We start from the raw sequence: 13,902 nt of genomic DNA, 5'->3' as shown, positions 1-13,902 counted from the left end.
CAGAATTACATTAGCCAAGATTAAAATGAAGGAGAGCATCCTAGAAGCAGCAAGAGCTAAGGGGACTGTCGCCTACAAAGGAGTTCCCATCAGACTGTCAGTGAAAGGTTTTAAACCAGCCCTTTTCATTGTTCTTGTGCATCCAGGCTAACACTCCTTTGAAATGAGGAAGTCGTACTCCTCCAAGGGGATACTGACCCTCAAGGGAGCGCATACTCTTATTAACTATCCTGTAATTCAAGCCGCACCTTGCTTTCTCCAATCTTTATGTCCCCACCTTCATTTCTTTTTTCCTTTATTTTTTATTGTGTATGTTCTTTCCCCTCATTAATTTCAAATGCATAAGCAAAGCTGCAGAACTGTTCTTCTCTGGAGCATTTGTGATCTTGCTCCCCAGCATATGTCCTCAGTTTGGCTTAAATAACTAAAGTTAGAGAATATAAAAATTCTCTACCAGTTTGGATGTTTCTTATATTGACAGTGGGTCTCTTAGCTCAAAACAATTATATCTCACTGAGGAGGGACTCACAGGAGGATACAACACATCACGTGTGTTGTTATCTGAAGGTCTTCTAAAGAAGGTTGGGTTTGAGCTGGCAGAAAAAAGACGTGTTTTACTAGGAAAGGAGAGAAGATGGAGTCCGAGCAGAACGCTAGTGTGAGCCGTCCTCAGTAGGACATTCTAGAGGCATGTTCCACCATTGACCTTGTAACTAACCACAATCCAGATCTAAGAAAAGAGGATTGGCCCCTGACTAGAGGAAGTCTGGACTTGTGGGAGAACAGAGAGGTTCTGGTCCAAGGAAGAGCATCACCTCATACCACTGGTGTAGGAGAGAGGCTACAGTGTCCCCATGGGGTGGGGCTGTGGAGCCCAGGGAGGAGAGGCAGGAGGAAGGGCTGCTCCCTTCCAAGTGCATTAACAGATAGCAAATATACACCATGTACACTTAAACATCAAAGGAGACTCACAGCTTCTTGAGGATGCACCACGTGCTGGAGGGCAAATGTGAGGAACAATGATCAAAATGGGTGAGACTTGCTGCCCTGCTTATTTATGTCTTCAAGATGAGTTGCCTGATAGGTATCAGAGAATTTATTAATGAAACGATTAGGTAGTTCTTTGGCACCAGTTATGTGATGGAATGAGCAAAGACAGTTTTCAAAATTGAGGTTTCAAAAGGATATTTTCCAAAATCTCCAGGAAACACGATGGAGAAATGTGTTTGGTGGGCTTTAAGAGTTGATGCCACCATGACAACCTGGAGACAGGTCTCTAGAGAGGTGACCATTGAGCTCGGTTCTTGGCCATGTTATTAGCAAATGTAGTGCATGGTCCAAATAAAGACATTGGCTGAAGGGCTATCATATTTGGCAAAGAGAATGAATGTGTTATTCAGAGAATCAAAAGAAAAAGGTTATTACCTATTAGAATTGATTTGACTCTATTGAAATTACACAGGATGGGGAAAAGTAGGTTCACAGTTTTGAGTACATGAAACAGTTTATTCCTGTATTATCATTTATTAATTATTGGGTTATTCTCTATATGAACAACAGTAAATTTACTTTTGCCCCACCCTGTCTTTAATTACAAAAACTACAAAGTTTAGCATCTACTTTCTGGGAAACCAAACTGAAAAGGGAAGAAATGTCTGCTTGGGTAATGTCATCTCTTAGCCACTTGCTTTGGAGAATGTATGGGGAAGGAGCCACTGGTCTCACTGTCTTAGATCCTTCTCATCAGGTCATCTTTAGAACCAGATAGAGTAATTTTTATACTCTCTACTTCAGTAGGGAACCACAAAAACTAGTGAAGAGTAGAGCCCTGGATGTGAATGAACCCAGTGATACCCTCACTTTACTGATGGAAAAAGAGAGTGTTTCTTTAAAAAACTGGTTTAGAATTTTTAAGTTAAAAAAAAAAAACATTGAAAGAGCCCTGGATGGTGTGGCTCAGTGGTTTAAGTTCTGGCCTATGAGCTGAAAGGTTACTTGTTTGATTCCCAATCAGGGCATATGCCTGGGTTACAGGCCAGGTCCCCAGCTGGGAACGTGCAAGAGGCAACATATTAATGTATCTCTCACAAATTGATGTTTCACTCTCTCTCTCTCTCCCCCTTCACTTCTCACTAAAAATAAATAAAATCTTTAAAAAAACATTGAAAGAAATGGGGAGGGGGAGAAGATAGTTTCTGTGTGCTACTTTTCCCCCTAAATATATATTTTGCCATATTCGTACGTCTGGTTATTTGGCTAGGAATAATTCCCAGAAGTATAAAATTACTGGGCTATTAATTCAAGGGAAGACTATGAAAGCCAGGATTTATTGATCAGGCTTCAGCTCCTAGCGGTATGAAGAAAGAATAGGGTATCTCCCCAAAGTAGCACTGGCCATGTAACATTGGAAAACTGTAATGGTACAATTTTTTTCCTCCACCTCCCACTTCTAATCTATCTCCCCAGCTTAAAGCTGGAGAGAAGGTTTCAATTGTCACTCTGAGGATCTCACTCCCAAATCCTACACTGTACATAATACCTTTTCAGAGGTTTTCTGATAATGTTAATAAAGTTGACTAGTCCCTGTGTGGTCTATCCAACAGGGTCGTTTGGCCTCAGGGCTCCCTCCTCTCTGCTCCCTGCACTCCCCTCACTGTGGTCTTCCATCCCTTGCAGTGCTCAGGGCTCCCTTGCACTGCGTGGCCTGTGCACATGCTGCTGCCTTGTCCCATGTCCTCCTGCACCCCACCTCTCGCCTTGTGGTCTCATATACTTATGTTCCTCCCATGAGCTTCAGAGATCAAGGATTGGCCTGATTGTTATCATCTTAGCATCACCACTGTTGATGTAAGAAATGTCCAAACCTGCAGAGTTCTTAAAAACCAACATAAGAAAGATCAACAGTGCAAAGGAGACTTAGAGGAAGGACATATGCAGACATTTGGAGAAAAAAATATATACTTTAAAAATATTCAATTTTACTCATTAGTAAAATGGTAAAATATAATCACTGAGAGATTTGTTTTTTATCTGTGGTTTTTAGAAAAGATGAAAAGCTCTGATACCTGTAACACCTGTAGTATCTGAAATAGTACTACTACCTGACAACTCACATATACTGGTGGTGAAAATGTATGTTGGTAACTATTTCAGAAAAACATCTGCAATATTATAATAAAATAGCACATAACCTTGACAAGCCATTCTACTCAGGAATATTTCCTACCTATGCGCTCATAGGTTTTGTCAAAACACATGTGTAAGATGTTTGTGGCAGTGTTATTTTTATCAGCCAGAGACCAGATACCAACATGTGTGCACCAGTAAGATTTCTGACATTAACAGATAAGATTTAATAGAAACTTTTATTTTTTATGCTAGTTGTTGTCTTAACTTTTATTTTATTTGTCTTTAAATAAGCTATATTGATATACCTGCTTTGTACAGATCGCTTTACAAAGGCAAATTTTATTATGTTTCAAGCTCCCACCAGCCTTTTTTGTCCTTCCTTATCAGATGTTTTACTGCGATGTGGATCCACATCTTGGCTGTTTTGTTACTGTGTAAGTAATACCGAAACTGTGTCTCTTCAATATGAATATTGGTTTTCAAGGGCAAGTATTAGTTCTTCTTCATTTGCTTCTTCTCCCAGGAATTTAACAAAATCTAGGTACATGATAAAGAAGACTTGCTGATTAAAAAAAATTTTTCCCAACCATAAGCTGGATCTTACACTACACATCCATATTACATCACTAGGTATGAAACTTGAGGAACAATGGTCAAAGGAACTTGACCCTTTTGTTTTGTTCTCACTCTTTCTGCACACTTGATATTTCTGTGACTCATACAGAGAGGAGAGACAGTCATGCTTTACCTTGGTGTTATCATCTGAAGGAGAAGCAGGATAACAAAGTGCAAAGAGCGAATCTTGTAAATTCCATTACACCTATGATAACAAGGGAGGAGGATTCAGAAACCTGATAACAGGAGCAAGAAATTCCAGAAATCACACATTTGCACGTCTTTTTTCTGCAGTAACAAGCTCTCAACTAGTGGGGCCAAAAAATGTTGTAAGAGCCCCAGTTAAATTTGAATATCAAATAAAGAGTTATTCATATAAAAATGTCCACACCTATAGGGAATTTTCAGAAGAATTTATTTGTGCTAAACTGAAGAAATGCTAGGGCACAAGATCTCAAACACTCTAGAGAATAACAGCTTTGTAGCTTGTTTTGTGCCTCTGCAATTAAGGAGGAAACATAAGAAAGATTACATGAAGGTGGGAGAAAGAAAGGCAGAGATTGGGTTACAGGGTAGTTAACAAGTTGCTTTCCTTGACAAGGAAGAACCTCGGGACATTTTGGGGACCTTGAGAACTTGATGAATTTACCCAAATCTGTAGGCATTGCAGGCAAAGCCTTATGGCAACTGTATGGCTTGGTTTCCCCACCCTGAGAGGCTAATCAAAACTCAACCTAAAAATTCCTTGTAACAAGGCAGCAAAGCAGATTTAAGAAAGCTCATACAGTCAATTGCTAGTCCCATTGTATTTATGCATGTAATCATGTTGAATCGAAACTGGACTTAATACAATAAATAAATTGGTCTTGATTTGGCTCTTTGATAAGAGTAAGGATAATTTTAGGGGAAAATTATATTTCAATAGAATCTATAGTACACAATTATAGAAATTAGACTAGTTCAGTTAATTCTCTGTCTCAGTTCATTTTATTTTTAACCTGTGAACTTGAAAAGATCCTGAATTTTTCTAGTTTTCTTAAGCGTTTTGGCGAACTTCCATGGAAATGGAAGAAAAATCAATAGTGAGGAATTGTGACAATAGGGAATCGTAATAGTGAAGTATTGTAACCCACCCTACTTTTTTTTTTTTCTTTTTGGCTATTCAGAATCTTAGGAATTAGCTTCAAAAGATACAGACTCCAACCTTCAGGCATCCAGCTCTGGGAGATTTGCTGACCTTCGACCATGGAGCCAGGATGATATAAAGTCAGGATGGCTAAACCAGGATAACACACACTGGACCATCACTTGCCTTCTTAAAATGAACTATACTCATCTGCACGTAGAGAATTTTTCACCCCATTTCCTTGATCTTTTTGTCTCTTTCCCTTCTCCCTCCTTATAAAAATTTCTATCTGTTCTGAGATGTGGAGATGGACTTTGAGACAAGAGTCCTCCATCTTCTTGTTTTCTGGCACCTGAATATAAACTTTACATCAGAAACTACTTCTTGAGTATTGGCTTTTCAAGTGGCAAGCAGTTGGACCTGTGTTTGGTTACAGTGTGAAAGTTTTTGTGATGCAACTGGGGGAGGGAGGAAACTTTCCAGGCTTCCATGAGGAGGCGTCTGCTATGCTAATGGCAGTGCTGTTCCTGAGTGGCCACCCTGGGCTCCAGGAATTGTATCTTAATGAATGGCTGATAAATAGATAAATATACACTCCCATAAAACCCTAAGGTAGCTGGAACTTTTCATAAGTGGGATTCTCATCTATACCTGTTCCTCTTATATCTCATGTGATTTCCAGCCATGACATTTTCTCTATAAATCTTTTTTCAAACCAACTGTGATTTAAAACCTGATGAGTGGAGTCAGACAAACCTAAATGTTTTGAGTGTCCCCTCAGCTACTTACCAGCTGCTACTTCAAGCAACTATTTTAACCTCTTTAATTCTGTTTTTGCCTCTATAAAGTAGGTAATAATAGTTTCCATTTCACTGGGCTGATGTAAGATTTAGCAATGTTTCTAAAGCAGTGAATACCATTCTTCTCTCACTGGTTTAACACAACAGAGGTTTACTCTGACTTTACTGCAGTACAATGTGGTGATGGGAGTATAAATCTCTGTACCTTTCTGGGAGACAATGGGATGTAGAAAAAGTCTTAAATTACCAGTGCAGTAATTTCACACTTCTAGGAATTATTCTTAGCCAAATAACCAGAGATGCAGAAATGAGTTGACATGCATGAATATCCATTGTCACCTATTTACAACAATGGACCACTAGAAATGAGTTAAGTGATTAACAATAGTGGATGGCAGGGGCGGGGGGGGGGAGACAAAATGTTGGTGGAGGTTGTGAGGTCTGTGTTTTTTCCAGCTGCTGAGGTTTACTTCCTTGTTAAAGGAGCTTTTGTTATCACTAGAGTAATACCCCTGGCCTCTTTCTAACTCCTCATAATGCCTCCATGGTATAAGTTTTGGATCAAAAACTGAGTTCTGTCTGTAAGAGGGCAGATTAATCAGCCTAATGTGGAGTTCATTATTAGATTGTTCACTCAGTCACACACTGAAACTAGCTTTATTTTATACCAATGATTTACAATGATAACATTTTAACCTACAATCTGCCTTAATTTTTTATATTATTTCTCAATCAATTTAGAACTTAGGCAATAAAAAAATAAGTTATTCATTGGGCAGGGGTTTAGGAACATGAACTTTCTGTGAGCAGTCTGTGATTTACCAGTTGTCCTAGATGAACACAGAAGTGAAGTGACCTGATATATGCTACTGTAGAACAGCCTAATGAAGTTGTGAGTAAAACTGTCCCAAAAGATTGCTTGTTTCCTATCCTTGATGAAGATAGCCATAAATCTCTCTCTTGGGAGTCCAACAGCCCACAAAGGACATGTGCTCTCAGTTGCTCTTGGTCATGTCCCATGGAGGTATTTGTCTCTAGTGGTGAAAAATCTTCCAGTGACTATACAAATAGATCTACCCAGTTTTGGGATTTAGTATTTGAAAGTTCACTTGTCTGTAGATATTAGGTGCGTTTTCCAATATCATGTTATTTTTCCTTTAATGAAGGTAATTTTTGGTCCCCTCTGAGCCCCAACAAAGTATAAAAACCTTAAAATAAATTATAGGACACAAATATACTGAAAATCTGTAAATCCATTAAAATTATGTTTTTGAAGAGTAACATAAAAATGTTCACAATACATTTTGTGGAACATTAAAAAAGAGTATAATTTGGTATTTATCAATCATTTTAAATGTGTAGTCTCAGTACTGATAGTATCAGCACTACCTGGAAACTTCTTAGAAAAACAAATTATTGGAGTCTATCTTTATCTTCTGAATCAGAAACTCTGTGGGTGGAGCCCAAGTGGTTTGTGTTTTAACAAGTTCTGTAATGATTACCATGCACACTGAAGTTTGAGAAGCACTCATTTTTAACACACACACTACTGGATGGAGTTTTACCAAAATTATCATAATAATTTTTTTGGGGGGGAGGCTACGGTTGTGTGAGTTTGGGCATGTTCCAGCATAAGTTAGTGTTAAAATAAATAACCCCATTTTCAGGTGTTTTTGTGGCCTTCTTGGTTTATGTCCTATCAATAAATCTCATTAAGTGGATCCTCAGTTCTTAATGTCATTTGGTGAATTATCAGCCTTTATCAAATTTGGGCAAGATTACAAATATTTATATTAAAGAGAGTAGATAAATTTTTCCATTTAAGAATTTTTATTTTAAAAAAATTGCATATTCACAGATAAATTGCAAATACAGAGCCAAAGGAAATGAACATTTGCATATTAACAATGTATCCTACAACCTTGCTATATAACTGCTTATCCATTCCAGGAGTTTGTTTTGTTTTGTTTTTGTGATTCCTTGGGATTTTCTTTACTGAGAATTTTTCCCTATATGAACAGCCTGTCATGTTTTACTGCTGCTCCTGGCCAACGCTGAAAGACAAAACTCTCTGTAGGTTTTCCCCTAGTCAATATTTTCTTGCCTATGGCAATAGTCAAGGATACTTTAATGTGGTGTAGACAGCTAAACACCCCACAGAAAGGAAAATTAGTGAGAGGTGGAAATTCCCACTCTGGGCCAACTGATTACCAACTAGTTTATTTCCCCCTAAAAAACAGATAATCAATAGAATCATTTCTTTGTTTATAGTCGAGGTATAATTTAATACAGTGAAATAAATAGGTACTAAGTGTACAGTTTAATGAATGAAAAATGCATATGCCTGTATAACCTGTGCATGTACAGCACATTTTCATTATCCTAGAGCATTCGTTCTCTCTTATCCCTTGTCAACCAATGGTCATTGGTGCCAATTTGATGCTAACAGGACTCACAGACTTGAATTGAGGTGAAAAAGGAAATTTTGTTCAGTGCAAAATAGCTCAGTTGTGATACAAAACAACTGTGAAAACAGCATGTTTCACAAAAAAAACTTAGGGTCAAAGCCTAGCCAAACTTACACATAAAATTAACCATCACAGATAAGCACAGAATTGTTGCTAATCCTGCTTCATTATATCCATAATCAATATTAATTCCAGGATAAATTCATTTTTAAAAACAGTCCAATCATCTTAAGAGGTTTGTTTCTAAAGAAATTTTACTTTTTACCTTTAATATTATTTATCAAAATTGATAATATATTTATAATGTTTTATCAGATGTGTTCTGATAGAAATTATAATAATAAGTCAGTAAAGGAGAATTTTTAACCTTATGATCACAAATATAAAACTAATTTATAATTGTATAGCAGAAATTTATGATAGGGTTATCAATAAACATTCTCAAGCTTATTATATTCATACTGATATAAAATCTGAGGAAGCTTTACTTTAAAGCATCAATACTTACAAAAGTCTGGAAATTATACCTTTCGCAACTACTTTAACTTGCATAAAAGTCTAGATATTAATATAAATATGTAAGGGAATATAGACTTGCTCAAATCCTGGTACAGAATACATGAGGAAAATATTGAAGACCACCAGGATAAAGTCCCAAAGTCTCTCCTCAAGGGACTCAGCATGTTCCTGTTAAAGAAAAAATTGTTTGATGACATCTGTTAAAGATGGTAAAGCAGACTTTATTCAGCATCACTGTAATAGGCACATGGACCTCTACAATGAGATTTTACAGGGGGAGAGAGAGATTGGGTTCAACTCCACGTGCAGCAGAGGCAAGTGAGAATTTATTATCAAAGAGCAAGGTGGAAATCAGTGAATGAAAAATTACTAAAAGGAAACATCAGAAGTAAGGGGGTTTTTAGCTAAACCCACCTGACAGGATTCTTTGCTGAACACAGGTCAGGGTGATTAGACATCACGTGGGAATGGTGGGGGAAGGCATTGGTCAGATGTGGAGGGTGATCACATGTTGCAGGTGGGGGATTCTGGTTAAACTGATTTAGCAGGGTTCTTGCTGCAACTGGATTTTACAAGGAAGTGCACCGATGGGCATAGAAGAAAGTTCAAAACCCTGAATGAATTATGATCAAGCAAAGAATCTTTGTTAGTACCAATAGGCAACATTTCTGTCAATAACTTTGGAGAGCAAGCACTTGTAATTTAACTATTAACTCTTTTAAAAGAGCTGTATTGAGGTATAATTGGTACATAAAGAACTGCACATGTTTAATGTGTACAATTTAATGAGTTTGGGCAAATGCAGACAGCTGTAATACTATCACAGCAATCAAGGTGATAGACGTGGCCAACATTATCATAGCTTCCTTGTGCCCCTTTGTTTTTTTTTAGTGTGTGTGTTGTCATATGAACACTTAACATGAGGCCTACACTTTTAATACATTTTGAGGTGCACAATTCCACATTGTTTTTTAAATTATTTTATTATTGTTCAATTCCAGTTAACCCCCATCACTCCCTCTCCACCCCATCTATCCCCACCTCCCTCCCCTGCTTCCACCTGCCTTGATTTTGTCCACGTGTCCTTGATAGATTCCACTGTTAAGTATAGGCACTATGTTGTACAACAGATCTCTAGAATTTACTTATTTATCAAAATTTAAACACAATGAATAAGACCCATTTCTCCCAGCCCCTCCCAAGCAGCCCCTGTCAACCACTAGGTATTTTCTGCTTCTATCAGTTAAACTGTTTTGGACACCTCATATAGGTGGAATCATGCAGTATTTGTCCTTCCACGACTAACTTTGTTCACTTAGAATAATGTCCTCCATATTCATCCATGTTGTTGGAAGTGGAAGTATTTCCATATGGGTCATGGAGAAGTTGAAACCTTTGTACACTGTTCGTGGGAATGTCAAATGTTGCAACAACTATGAAAAATATAGTTATCTTTCAAAACATTAAAAATAGGACTACCTATGGTTCACCAGTTTTATTTCAAGGTCTATATCTAAAAGAATTGAAGTCAGGATCTGGAAGAGATATCTCTACTCCCATGTTCATTGCAGCATCATTCACAACAACCATGATTTGCAAACAACCCAAGTTTCCATCAACAGATAAATGAATAAAGACAATGTGGTATATACACATTCAATGAAATATTAGTAACTCTAGTTACATCATATGGGTGGTACATTGTGGAATCATCTTGTGTTGCCGTATTTTTCTATTCTTGGGAATTGTTTATGTTTATCCATTGTCCTAGGGAATCTTGTTTACTGAGAAAATACTTCAGTGTCATGCACACAGTGAAGTATTTTCTGTAATATGTAATTATCTCTATATCTCTATTCTAGAGATTGTGAAACGGACTCAAAGATTTTGATTTGCTCTCTATCTCATGGTGGGATTCCAAAACAGATCCTCAGACTCGAAGCTTTGTACTTTCTCTTGGTCTGTGTAGACCTTAGATTCTTTTCCATCTGCTTGTTGATACTGTTTGTTGTGAATGACACTTTCTATATTTTTGTGTTGATAGGTTTTGCAACTGTGGACTTAGAGCCTGTTTAATAGGATGTATTGTTTTCTCAGTTGCTGGATTGGTTCATTAAAATGAAGGGGGAATTTTTTTTCTCCTTGGTAAATGAATAGTCTGAGGTCTCAATTTCAAAGGAAACTCCTACACAAAAGTTACACATACTAAGTGGGGAAATGTTTGCTGAGAGGTGTACATATATTTTGCATGATTACTTACTGATTACTGATGAACAGAAAATGAAAAGCCATGTGTACCACATGGAAAATGTATGCAACTTATGGAGAACTGGGGGAGAAATGTTTGTGTGATTTTTGAAAAAGAGGAAGTTGGGGACTGTGAAAATAGCACAGATTTGATAGTCACACAAATCTCAGTTTTTTAAAAAAATTTACAGGTGTATAAGCTTTCTTGTTTAATAGCAGTTAAAAGAGGAAAATGTACAGGAGGAAAAACATGCTCTTGCCACACCAGAGGTTTTCCAACAACCATGAGGCCCATCGGCCTCAGTAGCTCCACTAGCGAGTGTTGTAAAAGTTCCTTTTAGAGCTAAAAATGGACTCTCCTAAATTTCCTCAGTAAATGTGCAGCTATTTCTGCAGGACAAAAAGGCCATTTCCAACACATTATGGAAAAGTAATTGTAATTTGGGCAAAAAAATAAAAAGAAGGAAAAAAAGAGGCAAATGCAGCAGCCGGGAACAGAGCCCTGGGAGGAGGGAAGCCAAGGCGGGGGGTTCCTGCAGCTGGCCCCAGGGCGTGTGCTCACGGCCTCATGAGGAAGGCCGTGGCCAGTCCCAGTCTTGGGGGTACAAATCTTGGACCTTAATTCTGAGTCTGCCGTTTACAGGCTTTGGGACCTTGAACACAATACCTGGCAACAGGAGATACTGAGTACTTGTTGTATATTACTGTTTTTATTTTTTTCAAAGACCTTGTGGGATGTTTACAAAATAACTATAACATGGACTCTTCTATAATCTGAGTGTCCAGTAGCTTCTCAATGATATTACAGTACTAATCACCTTAAATAATCTCTCTGACTAAAAATTTTCAATTTCATCATCTAATCCAATATCTACACTGTGGCAAGTGAAATCTATCTAGTAATTCGTGATGATTATAGTTAACATTTATTGACTCCATTTCTGATTCTTTGTTAATCCAGGAATAAAAAAAAACTTTACTAAATTCTCTGAAGAAAACAATGATGAAAAATAAATTGGCTGATCAAATGTCATACAAAGGGAAACTGTTAACAAAAATAAAAATAGACATAAAAACTTGGGAAACTTAAAAAAAATCAAGCCTTTTCCTATGCAAATTTTGGTCCAAAGAGAAAGTAAATCAAATAAAGTATTAAAAATACCAAGTACTAAAGGCTTTGGATATTAATAACATACCCGAATTTATAGGGTAATTGATAAATTGGAGACTAACGAGGATGAGAACAATGTGGAAACAAAAGGAAAGGGAGGGTCGATCACATTGATCTGAGCATAAACTTGTGCTGTGTTAGAACTTTCCATCATACAAATTTTATTTATCCAACTAGAATTTTGATTTTATTATTAAAAGCAAAGTAACCTTTTGTTAGGCTAATACTGAAATTGACATATTATTCCACACACTGAATTAATTTAGGCTAAACTGAGGTCTTAGTCTCCATTTTTGAATGGAGTCATTTGTTGTTGCTGAGTTTTTGGAGTCTGCTGTGTAACTCTGGATATGAATCTTTATCAGTAAATGATTTGCAAATACTTTTTTTCTATTATAAAAGTTGCCTTTTCACTCTGTCAATTTTGTCCTTTGACTCAGTTTAATTTTGATGTGGTCAAATATATCTGTTTTGCTTTTTTTGCCTGTTACTTTGGCATCATAACCAAGAGATCATTACGAAGTCTAATATCATGGAATTTCCTCCCCCCATGTTTTCTTCTAAGAGACTTGTAATTTTGTCTATTATATTTAAGCCTTTAATCTATTTTGTTAATATTTTGTATATGGGGTAGAACAAGAGTCCAACTTCATTCTTTTGCATGTGAATATCCAGTTTTCACAGCACTGATAGTTCAAAAGACTCTTTTCACCATTGAATGATCTCTACACTCTTTCCAAGATCATCTGACCATATATATGAGAGTTTGTTTCTGGGGTCTATTCTATTCCATTGGCCCAAATATCTAACTTTATGCCCATCTCACTTTGCTTTGTCACTATAGATTTGTAGTAAGTTTTGAAATCATAAAGTGTGATTCTGATACAGGGTGCAGCCAAGGTGGGGGAGGGAGGGGCAAAAGAAATTTGGAATGATGTCCAGAACTCAAGGTGTATAGGAGTAATTGGAGAGACATATAAGATGTCCTCACCCTTTCCCCCACAGGTGTGAGTTGGGGGAAGGGACACATGGAGCAGGAACACTCAGGGCTGTTTTGTACAGCCACAGCCTTGTGGCTAATCCAAGGCATGGTCATTTAATGTACCTATAGCCTTTGGCAGGTCACTTGGATATGTGAAATGGCTGAGGCCAGGCTTGGGGCAAGGGGGATGAAGTCACTTCCCCCCACGATGTAACTGGGGGGCAGGTCCCCCAAATTACAGCGCCTGCATGGGAGCTTAGAGAAGATTGGCTCTAGGACATGGGGCCATATCTGCCCAGACTCATGATGGCAGCCCAGTAAACTTGTAATAATACAGAAATACTGGCAGGTGTAACTGATCATGGGAGGAGTTGGAAATAGGGGTACAGAGGAAAATTGGCATGGGGATTTAAACCCAGACACAGCAGCCATTTGGAGAGAGCCATGCAGTTTTGGACAGAGTGAGGACCCCCTCTTGGCCAGGTGAAGGAGAGCCATATGACTTTGCCAGAATGGGGACCCCTGCAGCCAGGTGAAGAAGAAAGCCACATGCTTTTGGTGGAGTGAAGACCCCTGCAGCTTTGATAGAAGAGGCTCATGTGGCTTTGGGGCGCCACCTTTGGCTGCATGGCCTGGAAAGCAGGAGAGACTTTGCCTGGAAAATTGGGTACAAAGAACTCTTGCCAGTGTACTGTGAGAAGGTGCCACATGACTTTGGATTAATTGGAGATCCTGCCTGGATGGCGACACAGCTGATGGTACCAGTGGCCTGGAAAAATGGACGTGTGCTCTTTTCCTGATTTACGGTACCCAGAGTTAGGACAGGAGGAGAAGGGAGTGCTGTG

The sequence above is a fragment of the Artibeus jamaicensis genome, unplaced genomic scaffold (assembly GCF_021234435.1).
Source record: "Artibeus jamaicensis isolate MK-2021 breed Jamaican fruit bat unplaced genomic scaffold, CSHL_Jam_final scaffold_1019, whole genome shotgun sequence".
NCBI lineage: Eukaryota > Metazoa > Chordata > Mammalia > Chiroptera > Phyllostomidae > Artibeus > Artibeus jamaicensis.
Note: the sequence above shows the minus strand (reverse complement) of the source record.